The sequence below is a fragment of the Trachymyrmex cornetzi genome, unplaced genomic scaffold (assembly GCF_001594075.2).
Source record: "Trachymyrmex cornetzi isolate Tcor2-1 unplaced genomic scaffold, Tcor1.1 scaffold585, whole genome shotgun sequence".
Taxonomy (NCBI): Eukaryota; Metazoa; Arthropoda; class Insecta; order Hymenoptera; family Formicidae; genus Trachymyrmex; species Trachymyrmex cornetzi.
The window spans coordinates 168,441-175,472 of NW_017299898.1; positions in this window are offsets into that span (position 1 = coordinate 168,441).

The window sequence follows — 7,032 nt, forward strand, 5'->3', positions numbered from 1 at the left end:
GAGAGAGAGAGAGAGAGAGAGAGAGAGAGAGAGAGACATTTTACTAAACCATTTGTAAACCGATCGTGCAATGATGACCGCGTGGTGTATATCCCACGTGCCGAATTTATCTCTCCCTCAGGATCACACAGAAAGAGCATCAGTTTTACGTTACTCCGGTGACACGATAGGACGACCCGTAAAATTTCAACTCGTCCTTATCCGATAAAACTCCCTTGTGCGCGATTTTTACACGCGAGAGCCGAATGTGCGCTACCGCTGTAATCTCGATTAATTAAACCAGAAATATATGCCAAATTATTTGGTATCTACGAATGTTTTGTCAGATACGCTTTGCAGGAAAGTTTGATAGATTAAAAGTGCTTTCATCGAAAGTATCGATGTATGAATTTTATTTATCGTATCTCTATGTTTTCGGTAGAAAAATTAATCGTCGAGCTGGTTGCAAATTTTTGTTTGACAAATGGCAGTTCAACCTATTTAACTAAGGATTGTGTAAGCGATTGTTACCGCAATCGCTACGCGCCAGGGTGTTATTAGATTTATAAATCTTGTTACTGTTGTTAAGAAATACTATTTCCTCTCTCTCTCTCTCTCTCTCTCTCTCTCTCTCTCTCTGTCTCTCTCGCAATTAACTTTTGTTGATTAACGACGCCCCGTGGCGATTCATTCATTGACGCAGCACGCAACTTTACTGATGTCTAAACATATTACATCACAGTTATTAAACTACGTCATAATCATCCTAAATGAGCTACTAATTACAGTAAATACAGAGTTCTTTCCTAACACTCATGTCAAACTTAGGGGGACATAAAAATGTATGTGTCATAAGGTTAAAATAAAATTTTGCTTTGTTTTACGATTGTTAATTTCACTCAAGGAATATAAAATAATATTTCAATAAGATCTATTGTTGAAATGCCTAGTACCTCATGAAATTAAATTAAATTAAATCTCATAGGATTTTTGTCTCTTTTACGATAGAATGATTTATGTTGAGCATCAATTTTTATAAGATGATAATTCATTGTTAGATATAATTACATTGCGTATCTAGAATAAATAGCAACTTTTAAACGTTAATGTATGATATATATGCATTTCGGTTCTTGGTTTGGACTTCAGTCAGATGTATAATAGCTCGATATTCCGGACATCCAGTCGCATTAAATACTCGACATATGTAAATTGCAAGCGACGTACAATTTTGCTCATTCTCGGTATACTGAAGTTGATGAGAAAAACTAATTTACTAGCTAATTTTGCTGATGACACATGACGATGAGAGAAGAAAGCGAATCGTGGGAAAACCGGTTAAAGACCTTCTTGCTCATATGTAGCGGAGATAATTATCCACCTCTCGAGCTTGCAAAAATGCCAGGCATGGATAGTGCGACGGACGGGTTATCGATCCCGGGCCATGTTGCAGAAATAACTTTCGGACGGGAGTGAAGGAAATGTGAATTTTCCTAAACGATATTCTGACACGAAGTGCGACGGCAATATCGATACGTGTTCGCCGTCAAATTTTACGTATTAATAGAGCCTACTTCGTACTCTTGTCCGATATCTTTTTCGTTTGTTTTATATGTATTTTGGATTATAGAAAAAATACTTTAAAGTTTTGTTAAGTGTGTATTTTCTCAAATAACTGAGTCGTGTGTGTAATGGTGAGATGATTCTTAATTCATTGTGTATATATGAGTATGTGTTTCCGAATATCCTGTAAATGTAGGCGTATAAAAAATGGATCTGGCGCAAATCACGTTTTCATCATGCCACAAATAAATACTGCCACGAATAAATACAAAGATCCATCTCATGTGTCTACATTCTATAACATCGAAATTGAAATTTAATGAAAATATACATCAAAAAAGCGTACGTAATTGCACATTGAAAGTTACATATTTTTTAAAGTAACTATATTTTATTTATATTCGATTGATCTTTTCTGCGTAGAAGTATCAAAGTAAGAAAGTAAATATACCAAACATTTTATTTCACATTTTACGTTAAAATCTGTCTGAAGTAAAGCGTAAAAACCAATAATATTCTTATTGTTAGTATTTATCTTACATTAGTATCAAGAAATCTTGTCTCAGTACTTTTATATGCAGAATAATTAGACAAATCATATTATGTGTAAAAAAAATTATATTTTTATTTACAAAAATCTCGATGATATTGATATCTCACAAAAGCGTAAAAAAATTATCACGTGTGTGTGTTGTGTATTTCACAAAAAACTGTGAAATACTTCGAGTATTTTTTTATCCACAAAATAAAAAATAATCGAAACATTCGAAGTGTATAATTAAGAGGAGGTGAGAGATTTTTTTTACGTTTTATAAGGCCAATTTTCCTTTATAGCAAACATTTTACGAAATATTCTACCACGTTCGCATTTTTTATGTTAAACACATTTATGATCAATAGCTGAACTTTTATACATAGAATGAAAATAAGGCAAACAAAATAAACGCGGATGACTCGTCAGCCATTATATATCGGGCAATATATAGCAGTAGATGAAAATCCGACTGCTGAATTGTTTTTACTGAAAGCTTTTCAAATTTTGCACATAGATCGAATTCGATCACGCATCAATTAATAGCTTGTCGAGTTTCCATTTTGTTATATATTGTACGAAAGTTTTTGTTATCAATTGTAAAAACTGTACATACATGTATACACACGTGTATGAAACATCACAGGCCTGCTGAGCCACTTTCTACAGGCGGACTTTTTGGTTAGATGATTATTAAAATCATTAATTTGAAATTGATTTTACTTCAATAAAAATATCGAGAGCAATAATAAATGACTGAGAATAAAAATCTCTTAGAAATTGATCTATTTAAGTAAAAAATGGTAATAGAAATTAAAAACCTTTTTTCAAAATTTCAGACTGTATTTTACAAAATTTTGAATTTAATTAAAAAAAAATTTAATTTAAGGAGGTTGTAAGGCAAATGCAATATGTTAAGAACTACTTGAAAAAATTACAGACTATTCTAAATTTCATTTAATAATAATACAAAAAAATAGAAACAATTGACCATCTGGATCAAAAGTTATTTAAATAAGTAGTAATATTTTTTAAATTTGTACTCTAATATAAATATATAAAAATGTATTATAAAATAATGATAAAAATCTCAATTTTTTTATATAAATACTCTAGGAATTCAACAATATTTTTGTAAAGTTATCTTGAGATGCAGACATTAATTGTTCGGTAAATAAATAAAATTTGTTATTTGTTATAAATTAATGGTGAATTTCAATGAAACTTTACATAAGTCATGTTTAGTATTTAATATATTTATATAAAAACATTTAGAATTTTCTTATTATTTTAACAATTTTTGTTTATAACAATAAAACTAATAACAAATAAAATAAATAACCTATAAAAATGTGTTGCTCAATAAAACCAGAATGTTATGAACACAATTTTCACATGTATGTAGTTTGTTTAAAGCGAAAATATTAATATATGTGTTTTATGCCCTTACAACTTCCTTAATAGTCCAATGTCCTGTTTTTAAGACAAAACTTTTATGATATGATTTCAGCAATACGTAATTTTTCTTTAAATTTTTCCAGTTTTCAATTCCTAAATATGATCATATTCAATAAGTTCTTAAAAAGATTTTAAAAATTTGCGACAAATAGCAATTTTTCTTTCCTTCGACGTTTTTTTTTACTAAGGAAGAGATTGATGGAAGGATCAATATATATGAGAAGTTTGGGTTTTGATAGGTCTGAAAACGGATCAACCTGTGTATATATGCAATATGCAATTTTATTGCACATGGCGATATTGCCAAACGGTATCGCGGTTCTACGCGGAAAAATGCAACACAGGGTTGGCCAATCGGCCGAATAATGGATGCGAAGCGGACAAGGGACGACTGGGTGCGAGATGTTGCCAGCCGGCCAATCAGCTAGCTGGCCAGCCGCTGGACTGAAGCACCGGATTGCGCATAACAGAATATTGGCACTCGCGGAACCGAATAACCGATAATAATAAGTACCTGCCACTCACACGACCGCCCGCCCGATTGCCCGTCATCTATCTCTCGCCTGAAAGGCTTGTTCAATTCTTTTTCTTCTTTCCGCGTGATTCGCGAACAATTACCCGATATGGATTTTCGCGGATTTCCGAAACTGCCTCCCTCCAATAAATACATCGCGTACCTCTCTGTAAAAGAAACAGTTCTGCAGAGTAAAGTTAGTGGCAATACCTAACTACATTTTTTTAAGGATGTATATGTATATCTCTGTGACATCTCAAAGCATTATCAAAAATATAAAAATTTTATAGATTGTTCTATTATTACATCTAAATATCTAATATCTATAAAATTTGAATACAATTTTCTTAGTGGTTTAAAAGTTACTAAATTTTTTGTTTGCCTTGATTTTTATGTAAAATCGTATTTTGTAGTATTTATTTACAAATTTAAATAAGATTGCAGCATTACGAATTAAATTAAATTTTTTATACCATGATATATACTAATAAAACTTTAATAAATATTCATACAAAAGTTTATTTGGATTTACTTGTTTAAAAATTGTTTATCTAAAACTGTAGCAAAATTTGTTTCGTTGCATAAAGCCATTATATATCATTATTTTATTATTATGTTTGTTGTTTTATTTTTTGCAATTGATTTCAGGGCGTATTTATAATAAACATTTTTTAACTAATATTAACTAATTAATATTGTTTTTTTGACTAATACTTTTATCTTTGACTTTGTATATACTATCAGCAACTAAAAGGTGGGAACACTTTTTTTTAAATGAGTTTCGAAGTTTTGCAGCCTACTCATTCAAGCGATTTATAAGTAAGAACCAATCGGTCGGTAAGCAGGCTACGTTCTGAAACTCATCGAATTTCGGGTGCGAATTTGCGTTTCTATGTAGGGTAAAATCCGAGGGGGTAACCACTTAATGTAATCGTGGGACAGAATCCTCGAAATCATTATAAAATTTATATAAAATCTCTATGTATAATCCGATAATTATAATTATATAACGGATCAACCTGTGTATATATGCAACCACGAGAAATCATTGTATATTATTAAATAAAATCGTATATTTTACCAAATTACTTCATAGTAGTGAAAAAAATTATTTGTAATCAGATGAAATCTGTGGGACAATATTTCAGCTAGTGGTTACCCCCTTGATAAAATCAGAGATTATGGCATAGGCTACTAATATGGAATAATGGCTTATTTTTTAAACAAAACATTGCAATCTGGCGGCAATCGCTGAAAGTTATTGCAACTGTTACCAAATATGTCATAACAAGCAATGAACTCGGTCCGACCAACCGTTTTGCTACAATTAACATTTATTCATTTTCGTTACGTCAGAAGATTCGGTAGCTTTTTCTAAAAAGTGTTCTCACAAACTGAAGGTAAGTTTTTTTAATGCTTATATTGCACAGACACTTTTAATAATGTTGCATGAACAATATTATGCAGATTAATTACTATTTCAAACTTGTTTATGGTATTGCTACGGAAAGACTTTATTTGTCATATGACGACATGCAGGTAATGTGGAATACATCGAGAGTTGAGAATCTGGAATAGATTCCATGCATGTCAGCAACTTATTCGTGATCAGATTAGGTTAGGTTAGATTACAGCATGTATTCTATATCAGCTTATTTGCGATTTATCAACTTATTTGCGATTTTTTATTTGTCCATGCGTAATAACCTTCGTAATGATGCTATTATATTTTCTGTGTTATTGTACAATATAAAAATTGAACAATTTTCTATTTTTCTTGATCAGTTTATATAAATAAACAAATTTGGACTTCATTTATTATGTTATTTATTACTATGGTCAAAATTTCATCGGTATTCCATATTACATCCCATTTTTTAGACCCCCCCATTTTCTCACTTTTGATTTTTTTGTTAATATTGACGTTGGACTTAAATTTTGGTGACTTTCATTTATTGGATGTTGTAGCTAACATATTCCTCAAGAGTTCTGTGTAAATTTAAAGTCTTCATATGCATTTATATCGGAGCAATGTTAATTTAAAGAAAGCTATTCCATAATCCCTGCTTTTATCCTATACAGCCAATTACAATACCATATTAACACTAGAGGCTAACTTAGGCTATGTCTGAAGGCGGCAAGTTTAAGGGGGCGGTATTTTTTGAAACGAAATTCTAAAAGATAATAATAATTAGGAAATTTCAAGGCTCAACTCTTTTCGCGACTCTTTTGACTCTTTTGACTCTTATTAGCCTTGAAATTTCCTTATTATTATTATTTTAAATACAGAGAGCCTGTTCTAATCATTATATTCTCTAAAAGATAACCATTTTTTTGTCAGACGCGAATGATTGAGAAAATTTTCCATCTATCACTAGAGATTTATTCGCGTAGCTCCAATATGCTTCTACTGTAGCTCCTATTCACTCCAACAAGCGCGATTTTACAAAACGATTAATTCTTTTTCTACTAATAGTAAAACTTTTTAATAATAAAAAAAATAGAGGATGTCACTCTTGATTTTTGTGAATATATTTACATATACTGAAAGTAGAGATGTATTATATTACGAAAGGGGTAATTATACGAATTGATCGTACCGTACTGAAAAAAGAATCTGGAGGTAATAGTTACCAACTTTTTAGTTGTTGAACGAAATAATCCCAATCAAACGTTCGGTTAATATAATCAAATATAATTTTTTAAAACCAATAAAGAAAAAGGGCTACGAGCCAAAATTATTTTGTAAAATTAAACGTCGTTAATATAGAAGTTTATTAACGACGTTTAATTTTATAATTTTTGACTCGTAGCCCTTTTTCTTTATTGGTTTTTTTTTAAATTTATAAGCCTTATTACTAATAGACATTTAAATAGACATTTAAATATCTAAGTATTTAGTATACAGGGTGTCCCATTTTAAATAACGGATAGGAATATCTCGGATGGTAAGCATTTTGGAGGAAATTTGTTTATACAAAAGTTG